We start from the raw sequence: 11,375 nt of genomic DNA on the forward strand, positions 1-11,375 counted from the left end.
GAATTAGGAGCATGGTGTTGTGTGATATCTCAGAAAGTCAATGAACATACCGGTGCCGAGTCATAGTATATATGCATCAATATATGACTAAATTATTCATGAAAAATAGGACTGTGCCACGAGGATCAATTAGATACGAATTAGGAGCATGGTGTTGTGTGATATCTCAGAAAGTCAATGAACATACCTTGAATTACTTGAGCAAAGAAGATTGTTGCAGAGGTTAGTCCAACCCTTGTCTTACCAATTGTGCCATTATTCCTCAGTCAGATATTGCAAAAAATGGCCATTCATCATCTAACTAATGGTTCCATATTAAGAATCTGACAGACATGCGGGTCTCCTCAGTATTGTTAGAAAAACCATTTGAAAATAATCATGTTGTAAGAGTAAACACTGGAACTATCAATCACCCACTAATTGTTACATAGTGACTCTGTGGATTAGTAGTAAAGCTTCGCAAGCTGTTTCACTTGCCCAAACAAAATAGAAACCAAATGAGAAAAACATGTGAATCAAGAGAGGCCCTTTGCTTAATCTATTACAAATATATAGAGGACCTGCAAAGGCAGGACTATCATGTTCATGAAGATGGGATGACTCAACAGGTTAGTGGCTGCAATAATCATCATCTGTATTTATCTGATATAATGCCAATTTAGAGATGCGGGATGCAAGTTAATGGAGCAGTGGGCAGCATCAATCGGGCACTGTGGTAGATCAGAGGACTCTGATGCTCCACCTTCAGTCCAGTCTGCTACGTAACAGCGCCTCTGTCTCCTCCTTCCCGCGACATTCCAAATCATATCTAATTGCAGATGATGATTTCAAAACTGTTGCAATCTGAACAATGACATGCAAACACTGTTAGAGCTCAGGTTATAGTGTAAATTCACTGGCTGTATAACTAAGGAATTAAGTTAGCCATGGTTGGCAAATAATTGTAACACAACGTGCAAATAAATTGAGATGATTATGATAGCAGAATAATTGATATTCAAGTTACAGAACATATAAGTAACTTTGTTGTCGTTGCTTTGAATCATTCCCAATATGTAATGCAGCAAGCATATCTCAGGTTATCATATTGAAGCTAGATGGAAGATAAGGACCTAAAAAAAGTATGTTCGTATAGCCCTTATTTTGTACACAGTTATAGAAATTTCTTGCAGATTTATTTTATAAAATTCTGGAAAGAAACAACAAGACTACAAGAGGCAGTGATGATGCGCTACTAATCTCTCCATAGGCTACCAATCTCTCCATAGCCAAAGAGGCGTACACTAATCAGTAATCACCCAACGGTGAATCTGGTTGAGACTCAGTAATTGCACTCAAAGATACTACCGGAGCACGCACCATGGTCATTTAATTAACTCTATGATGCCACATCATTTCAGTGATCAAGTCATCAGTCTTGCCTAAATACAATGGAAATAACTATCTCATGCAGGGCCATTGGTCTCTTTCTTCATATATCTGATTGTCATCCGCGGTAGCTTTCGTGAAAAAATTGATAGAAACATAGAGGGTCCCATGACTCACCACAAAGAGACAAATCATATCCTGTAAAGTTCACAATCAGTTCTTTGGGCCACTCTCTTGAACTGAGAAAGCAAAACTGAACCTAAATTTGGGTTATCATATTGAAGTGTGGTCAGTCCCATAATCAAAATCAACGTGAAGATTTGATGTTGATGCAAGAAAAATCATCAGACTTCATTAGCCCGTGAATTCAATTACTTAAATAACAAGGTAGATAACAAAGTTAGTATATCTTGCTGCAGACTTCTCTGCACTTCATTTGCCCATTGATAGGACTATATAGTAGTAACGAAGGGGAGGACGTAGATACCTTGTACATCTTGTTGCGGTTGATAATACAAACTATTCATCCGCATCGGCGTGCTGCAAATAATTCCAAGTACATTATCAAGTACTCCCTCCATCTTAAAATTTTTGTCTTAGATTTGTCTAGATACGGATGTATCTAATACTAAAACGTGACTTGATACATCCGTATCTAGACAAATCCAAGACAAAAATTTTGGGACGGAGGGAGTAATAAACATTTATTTTATGAAAGTGTTTCTTCACAACAGGAACTGCAAGAAATAAAATATAGCCACTAATCCTGCATTTGTAAGCCATGTTGTGAATAATAATGAGTGTCCCAAGCATATTACAAACACGGAAAAAAATACAAATCATATGTACAGTTTTATCTCTAAACTCAGCACAAACATTGTGAACTTTGTTTGAATCCACATCACCAAGACACCAACAGCTAATGGCAAGTAATTCAGTGCCTTAGAAAAGGATGTTGGGAAAGTTGGCAACCAGCTAAAAATGTTCAGATTTCTATGAAAAGAACACAATGAAATTTTGCATCCTACTCGGCGTCATCCGGGAACTCACGTTAGTGTGGCAAACAAGCATTGTTGATGCCTCGGTCAAAAGATTCAACAAACAAATGTAGGTTCTGAACATACAGTCTTGGTATGAATAAAGAAGATATATAAAGTTAATCCATCTAGCAATTTCAATGTACAAGAGTCTTGGCTTGAATAAGAAAGGTAAGAATATCATGTCGATTCTCACGGATGTCTTCCCCTCCGCGAAGCCGGCCATCTCCCAGTGCACAGCGCCTTTGCGCGCTCAGGATTGCACCGCGGAGTCCCCCATACAGGCCCACGGGCGCTCGCCTCTGGCCGTCAGCGCGATCTGCAGCCCCGCGCGCGGCCAGGGTCGACGGCGCACGGGTCTGCACCATCCAACGGCACGGTCCCCTGACTCCCGGCTCCTGGGGCCGAGGCGGCACACGGAGCTGGCGGCGGCCTCGTTGTCTCCGTCAGCACGGCGAACTAGGACGGCGGCGTAGCCCTCTTGCGCCGAAAACAGACGACGCTCTGTTCTGGCTCGAGGCGTGGTGGAAGGAGGCGGCATCTCCCTGCGATGGAGAAGAGGAGGAGGGGAGTAGCTGGGTTAACGCTGGGCGGCCATCGCAACTCGCAAGGGGGCGCAGTGACGCCTCGATCTGCAGGGGCTCGCCGTGTGGGGAGGACCGAGATCAGGTGACATGCGCTAGGGTAACATGCGGCTCAAATTCAAATTTAAACATTGCGAAAAAATCTGAAAAAAGTCATGCATGTTCACAACACATATTAAGATAACCCCTAAAAATTTCAGATCAAAATTCGAAACATACATCGAGAAATAAAAAAGATCAAAATTCGAAACATACATCGAGAAATAAAAAAGAGAAACTCAGATGTGAATAGTCTACAGAGAACCGTTCGGGAACTATTCATGACAGATTTCTCTTTTTTATTTCTCGATGTATGTTTCGAATTTTGATCTGAAATTTTTAGGGGTTATCTTAGTATGTGCTGTGAGCATGCATGATTTTTTTCAGATTTTTTTGCAATGTTTAAATTTGAATTTGGGCCACATGTCACCTGATCCCAGTCCGTGTGGGGATGGGCTGGGTTGGTGGAGAAGAGGAGGGGATGCGTGGTCGACACCGGCGGCTTGGGAAGAGGAGGACGAAGGGGATCGGGGCATGGGGTCGGGGGTTGAGCAATTCCTTTGCGAATTGGACGGGTCGTTTTCCTGAGTAAAATAAGTACATTCTTGGTCCTTAAACTCGGTGGCAGTGTTCAGAACTGTCCCGGAAGTTGCGAAGTGCCTCAATACGGTCCTGAAATTTGCCGATACTGCTACTATACGGTCCCTGAACTTGTCAGGCCGGTCCTGGGCTACGTATGTGCATACACAACACGTACGCCACAGCGTACCACAGTGGCCACGTCAGCTAAGGGGCCCATAGACAGAAGATTTGGACGTTCCTGGTCAAGACCCCTGCATTCCCCGAACGCACCCCCGGAGATCCTCGCTGTCAACTTCAACCACCTCGATGGCCGAGCGCTGGCGACAATCAGGTGACCACGAGAGCAGTGAGCAGGACGGCTGTGGAGGGAGACGCAAGGGGCACGCTGCGCCGTGCGCTCGCGGTCACTGGTGTCGGGGCACCGGGAGAGGCAGAGCACTGGGTTGCCCTCAATGTCCCTCATGGGCAGCTTCGCGAAGAACGCTGTCTCCGGCGCACGCCCTGAGACGTTGAGCCTGATGACTCAGAACAGCCCAAGTCAAATTACCCATGTTTCCCTGATGACTCAGTTATCAATTTACTTTGAGACCTTCCCGCAATTTTTTTTTTTACTTTGAGACCGATTGTTACGCCTTAGTTGCTCTCATAGTTTGGAAAGCGGTGTGGCGCACTAAAGCCATAAACAGAGTACTAATTATCCCATAATATAATTGCAAACGGGTAAATTTGGTCACTAAGACAGTTTGGCCGAGTGGTCTAAGGCGCCAGATTTAGGCTCTGGTCCGAAAGGGCGTGGGTTCAAATCCCACAGCTGTCATATTTTTTATTTTATTTTTATCGTTTTTTCCTCTTTTCTTTTGAGGTAGTTTTTTCATCATTTTCCCAGTACATGGATTGAGGCATGGAGCAGTGTTCTGTAAAACTGCACTAAATCATGCTTATACATCGGCTCATGGAAATTCTTCAAATTCAAAACATCCCTTTTTTTCTACTTTTTAGTACTAATTAATTAAGGGAAAAACTAAACAAGTGATTTTTTTATTAATTATTAGTGCTAATTAATACTCCCTTCATCCTTTCCTTTTCCTGTTTTTGTAAATCAATGGAACAGCCTACCATAAAAAAGGTTCTTCAGTTTTTCATCTAGAGTAGTTTCATATTTGTATATTAGGCATTGTAGATGCGAAAATACACAGGAGCGCTCGTCCTCGCCTAGTCTTGTTATCATGCACCGTCGAACTTCTTTGAGATCTGACGCATTGTGGGTTGTGGGGCAGAGTTGCTTTTAATGTCTAACGGCTGGAGAACTTTGAGGCGGTAACGTCGTTTGGATGGTCGTCCAGACTTTGACGGGGGGAGTTGTAACTTTATACCCACGTCCCAGTCTGAGACGGGTTGCACTTGGGCTGTTTGGCCGGTCCGCGAAATCATTTTTGAAAACCCTGTTCATACACATCGCCACTGCATGTACTATGCTTCTTGAAGTTACAGTTACAGGTTTATTCAGCCAGCAAAATTCAACAGTTACACAAATCCTGTTCCACAGACCACACAGGAAAATTGATACACCTTTTTTCTACAAATCATAGACCTACTCTACACCTCGCGGCGGCGGCGCAAGGTTCCGGCTGCGCGGTCTCATCTCGCGGCGGCGCATCTCCTGCTCGGGAGCCCTCGGCCTACTTCACGCTGCTCGATTGGAGGCAGCAGATCCCGGCGACGCGGCGCGGGGCTGCTCTGCTTCGGTGACGGCGGATCCGGGCGACGCGGCCTCACCTCCGCGGGGCAGTGGCGGATCCGGAGTGAACCATCGCCTCCCGTCTCCGCCATCGCCATAGCTCTGAGTTCCTCGCCTCGTGCGGCGGCTGAAGAGATAAATTTTTATTTTATTTTACTGTGTGTCGGGGAGGTGGGGAGTGGAATTGGACCCACGAAGTCATGTATGCTGCAGTTTAACTACGATCGCATTCAATGTACAAACCGACGCGCTCTTGTCCCATGGGTACACCTAAGCGAGAGCAGGCGAGCTCGTCCGCTCTATCGCCGCTCTCATTGTAGATGTTTTTATTTCATTCTATAATTTTGGTCAAACCTTTAAAAGGTTGATTTGCACGGAAACCAATCCACCTTATATTCTGGAACGGAGAAAGTAATTAATAAAGTGAGGTACAAGTTTTAATAACAAAAAAATAAAGGGAGATGCATATCTCCAAATTTTGGTCTGTTCACCGTATAGAATTATTTTCTCGCGTACCTATCTGAGGTAGTACTTTCCCGTGCTTTAACTCCCTTTCCGCTCTGATTGCCGCCGTCCTTCATCCTAGTTCACACCCCTTTTCCCCGTCCGCTACCGCATGGACCTGATCAAGATGTTCGAAGTTCCGCCAGAGGCGAAGACAGAGGATCCAGAGGTGGTGGCTGCCCGTAAATAGAGGAGCAGGGAGTTAGCAGCTATGGCGACACTTCAGGTGCCACTGCCGATGCACTCTATGGCCTGGCAAGAGTAGCTGCAGATGGCGTACTACCATGTCGTCAGTCGTGTAGCTCGGTCAGCAGTAGTCCCCGACCACTGCCGCCCCGCATGTGCCATGGAGCGTGGACCTCAACACGCCCATCCAAAGTTAGGGAGCCGTCATAACTATGGCCAGGAAGGCACCGGATGTTGCTTGCCAGGAAATGCCAAATCGATGATTTGAAGCACAATCTTTCGGCATGGAGAAGAAGGCGAAGGTAGGACGAGGAGATCCAACCCCGACAATGTCGATGCCTAAAGCACCATCATAAGATCTTATTGTTGAGACTACACACGTCGTCCTAAGCCGATGTGTGGGCATCAAGGTTGGACGGCCAACCTCTCCAACCCGACAACTCGGACCTATAACTAGAATTAGTGTAAAAGTTGTGGTTTTGTGCCTAAATAACCACAGTATGTGGTAAATTGATACAAGGGACGCTAATAAAGTGGTTTTGTGTTAGAAAAAAAATGCTAGAGTGTTTTTTTTTGTATTTTGACTCTACTTTTTTCATTTTCCAGCCTCTCATTTTTGCCTCTCCTTTTGTAACTCTACTTTTGTGGTGGTGAGAAAACTTTTGCAAAATGACAACATAACATTTTTATTAATTTCTTATGTTGCGAGAGTCCTCTTTGTCTACGAGAAAACTTCCACTCATCATCAATCATGCTAGTACAACGAATCGAATACCAGAAATAAAAAAAGTACATTTAGATACGTAGACCACTCAACGATGACTACGAGCAGTAAAGCAAGCCGAAGGCGTGCCGCCGTCAACTTTATTTAATTCATTTGAACAAATAATTTTTTTATTATTTGTTGGTGGGTTAGTCTATTGGATATTAGTTCATCGATCTCGTAAATCATTGTAGATATATATTTTTTGCGGTTATTGTAGATGTAAATTGACATAATAAAACTATATTTATTTTATACATCTTGGTGCAAGTATTCCACGAAGGGCTAGTACAACCCTAGCAGTACCAAACATTGCAGAAATCACTTTATTTTTAGGATCAAACGCTGCCACTCAATTTATTTAGCCAGCATAGCTGGGAATGTCGTCAGAGATTACAGAGAGAGCAAAGTCAGGGGGAGACCCCAACCATACCTTACACAACTCATCACCCACACCTACTTTAGCGAACTTGTGAGCAGCAGCATTCGCAGAACGACGAACCCAGTCAACCCGAAACTCCATTCGAGTATTAAGCAAGGCTTTGATCTCCCGAATCCACGGACCAACAGCACTCAGACACCTTTCGGGCTGCACCAACATCTGGACGACAGCCTTGCTATCAAGCTCGACATGAACACGTTGAAAGCCCCGGTCAACAGCAAGCTGCACCCCTCGACGGCATGCTAGAATCTCAGCAACTTCAGGATCCGCCGTGTTAGGGAAGAAATGACAAGCCCCAGCCCTGAAAGCACCATCACAATCACGGATAATAGCGCCACCACCTCCCACAGTACGCTGCTTGGAGACGGCTCCGTCAGAATTCAACTTTACCCAGCCTTGCACCGGTGGTTCCCAAGCCTGAACCGAACAAGGCTTCGGGTCCTTAGCCACCGCAGCATGAATCTCACCCCACTCTACCAGATGCGCATGAACTCTGTCAACTACCTCCCGAGGATGAGCGATCTTCACTCCATCACGAGCCTCATTGCGAGCAAGCCACATTCCATACGTCGCATGGATGAGAGCCTGTTTCTCCTCTTCCGCTGCACTCGCGAAGAAGTGCAGAAGCCAGTTCGACAGTTCCTTCTGGGAGCCGATGGAAAGCGGTGGTGTTGCCACCGAGACGCCCTTCTCTGAAGAAAAAATCTGCCAATACTGAGAAGAACGAGGACACGACCAAAACCTGTGTAAAACCGTTTCCTCCCTTCCGCACGCTGCGCAAAAGACACCCGGCTTGATCCTGCGACGGTGGAGCTCATGGCCAACCGCTAAGCCATTCCGGATCATCCTCCAAGCGTGAATCTTCGCCTTCCCCGGCGCATTCGTACTCCACGAGCCAAGGTATCCCTTGTGGTCCTGAGCCGAAGAGGAAGAGGCCGGCCGTCCAGACCTCACAGAACCCAGCGACACGGCAAGGTGATACGCAGATCGCACACTGAAAACGCCATTCTTAGACCCGTTCCAAGCCAAGTAGTCATTCGTACCAGCTCTACCCATCGCTATTTGTCGAATATCATCAGCATCCGAAGGAGAAAACATGGCCTCAACCTTGTGTAAGTCCCAGCCGACTCCCTCAACATCCAGCAAGTCGGCCACCTTGGTGACACCCGGCAAATAAATCTGACCCAGTGGCCGCAAGGAACCCTGCCTCGGTATCCAGTTATCATGATGAATATTTATGCCACTGCCATCCCCAACACGCCATATCAACCCTTCCTTCAGAAGGTTTCGGCCATGAAGAATGCTTCAGAAAGTAAAAGATGCATTTGGAGGACAGGTAGCTGACAGGATGGAGCAGTCCTTGTAGTATCTAGCCTTTAGGACACTTGCCACCAAGCTGGTAGGAGCAGTCAAGAGGCACCATGCTTGCTTCGCCAGGAGCGCCTGGTTAAACTTCTCGGGATCCCTGAAACCCATACCCCCCGTGCGTTTTGAGTCACACATTTTCTCCCAGGAGACCCAGTGCACCTTTCTTTCACCGTTGCTCGCACCCCACCAGAATTTGAAAGAGATAGAAGTCAAGTTCCGGCACGTTTTCTTTGTGAGGTGAAAACAGCTCATGGTGAAAGTAGGGGTGGCTTGGAGACCCGATTTGACAAGAACTTCCCTAGCCTTCTTCGACATGCCTTGTCCTTTCCAACCCATGACCTTGCCCTTCGAGCTCTCAGTAACATATTTGAATGTGCCTTCCTTGGATCTTCCTACTTGCGTAGGCAGCCCAAGGTATCTCTCGCTCAGGCCTCAGAAGAAATACCAATCTCATCTTTTAGTGCATTCTTCAACTCTTCCCCACATCCCTTGCCAAAGTAGATGGAGGATTTCTGCATATTCACCCTTTGGCCCGACGCCCTCTCATATTTCAGCAAGATCTCTCGCAGGGTATGCATGTTCTCCCTCGATCCCTCCAGAAAAACAATGCTATCGTCGGCAAAAAGAAGGTGTGTGACGTGGGGGCCAATGCTCCCAAACGAAACACCCTTAATCCTTCCCTCCTCTTGAGCCTTCCGGAGCATGGCAGAGAAACCCTCTACACAAAAGAGGAACAAGTAGGGGGAGAGGGGGTCGCCCTGCCGGAGCCCACGAGAAGGAAGAAAAGCCCGTGATAGACCACCATTAAGCTTGACACAAAACTTGGCAGATTTTACACATCTCATGATCATCTGCACCCGCTGGACAGCAAAGCCAACTTTCAGTAACATCTGCTCCAGAAAGTCCCACTCAACCCTATCATAAGCCTTCATCATATCCAACTTGACCGCACAGAGAGGCTTCTTCCTCTTCATCGTACGGATCGCATGCACGCACTCGTAGGCCACAAGAAAATCAGTTATAAGCCGTCCAGGCACGAAAGCACTCTGCTCCTCCGAGATAAGAAGGGGAAGGATATTCTTGAGCCTATTAGCCAAAACCTCAGTAGCAATCTTGTATAGCACGTTACAGAGGCTGATAGGCCTGAACTCGGAGAGAAGCTCCGGTGAGCTAATCTTTGGAATCATCACAATGACCGTGTCATTAAAAGTTTCAGGCATGGCTGCCCCCGCCAGAAATTCCTTCAGCGCCCTACACACGTCCTCCTGCACCAGAGCTCAGTGGCGCTGATAGAAGAGGGCCGGAAGCCCATCAGGGCCCGGAGCCTTAGTCGGCCCCATCTGAAAAAGGGCCACCCTAATCTCCGCATCGGTGATATCAGAAGTGAGTTGGGCATTCATCCCCTCATCAACCACAGTAGCAATATTCTGCAGCAACTCATTGACCCCTTGAGAGCCATCCGAAGTGAAGAGGCGCTCATAAAAAGAAGCAGCAAGCTCCCTCATTTCATCGTTTACAGTGCATCTGGAGCCGTCCTCTCTCCTGAGCGCTCTAACAGTGTTCTTTCTCCTCCTGTGAGTAGCCCGGTTTTGAAAATACTTTGTGTTCGAATCCCCCGCCTTGAGCCAATCCACACGCGAGCGCTGACGGTACATGATCTCCTCTTGCTCATACAGCTCCCTAAGCTGCGCCTCGATGTCCCGGACCTCCAGTGAGTGTCCGGGCAAGCCACCCCTCGCCTTTGCATCTGTCAACTGGGCCTTTAGCTTGGAAATTTTCCTCCGAATTGATCCAAAAACCTTGCGAGCCCACTTTTGCATGTAGCCCGACATGTAACTCAGTTTCTTCCATACCCCCATTAGACTGTGATCCCCCGAGCTCGCAGCCAACCAAGCAGCTGTTGGGGAACGTAGTAATTTCAAAAAAAAATCTACGCACACGCAAGATCATGGTGATGCATAGCAACGAGAGGGGAGAGTGTGTCCACGTACCCTCGTACACCGAAAGCGGAAGCGTTAGCACAACGCGGTTGATGTAGTCGTACATCTTCACGGCCCGACCGATCAAGCACCGACACTACGACACCTCCGAGTTCTAGCACACGTTCAACTCGATGACGTCCCTCGAACTCCGATCCAGCCGAGTGTCGAGGGAGAGTTCCGTCAGCACGACGGCGTGGTGAAGATCTTGATGTTCTACCGTCGCAGGGCTTCGTCTAAGCACCGCTACGATATTATCGAGGTGGACTATGGTGGAGGGGGCACCGCACACGGCTAAGAGATCCAAGGGATCAATTGTTGTTCTCTAGAGGTGTCCCCCTGCCCCCGTATATAAAGGAGCAAGGGGGGAGGGGCGGCCGGCCTAGGAGGGGGCGCGCCAAGGGGAGTCCTACTCTCACAGGGAGTAGGACTCCCTCCTTCCTTGTTGGAGTAGGAGAAGGGGAAAGAGGGGGAGAGGAGGAAGGAAAAGGGGGCTGCGCCCCTTGTCCAATTCGGACCAGAGGGGGGGCGCACGCCTCCTTCCTTTTGGCCTCTCTCCTCTATTCCCGTATGGCCCAATAAGGCCCATATACTCCCCGGCGAATTCCTGTAACTCTCCGGTACTCCGAAAAATACCCGAATCACTCGGAACCTTTCCGAAGTCCGAATATAGTCGTCCAATATATCGATCTTTACGTCTCGACCATTTCGAGACTCCTCGTCATGTCCCCGATCTCATCCGGGACTCCGAACTCCTTCGGTACATCAAAACTCATAAACTCATA

General features: G+C 47.3%; 1 non-coding gene across 1 annotated transcript; it reads left to right on the forward strand.

The window, feature by feature from the left end:
- The first annotated feature begins 4,347 nt into the window (after positions 1-4,347).
- Positions 4,348-4,427, forward strand: TRNAL-UAG (transfer RNA leucine (anticodon UAG)). Its single transcript has one exon. It is a non-coding gene; the product is annotated as a tRNA-Leu (tRNA).
- The last annotated feature ends 6,948 nt before the right edge of the window (positions 4,428-11,375 follow it).

This window comes from Triticum aestivum, chromosome 3B, assembly GCF_018294505.1.
Source record: "Triticum aestivum cultivar Chinese Spring chromosome 3B, IWGSC CS RefSeq v2.1, whole genome shotgun sequence".
Classification (NCBI taxonomy): domain Eukaryota; kingdom Viridiplantae; phylum Streptophyta; class Magnoliopsida; order Poales; family Poaceae; genus Triticum; species Triticum aestivum.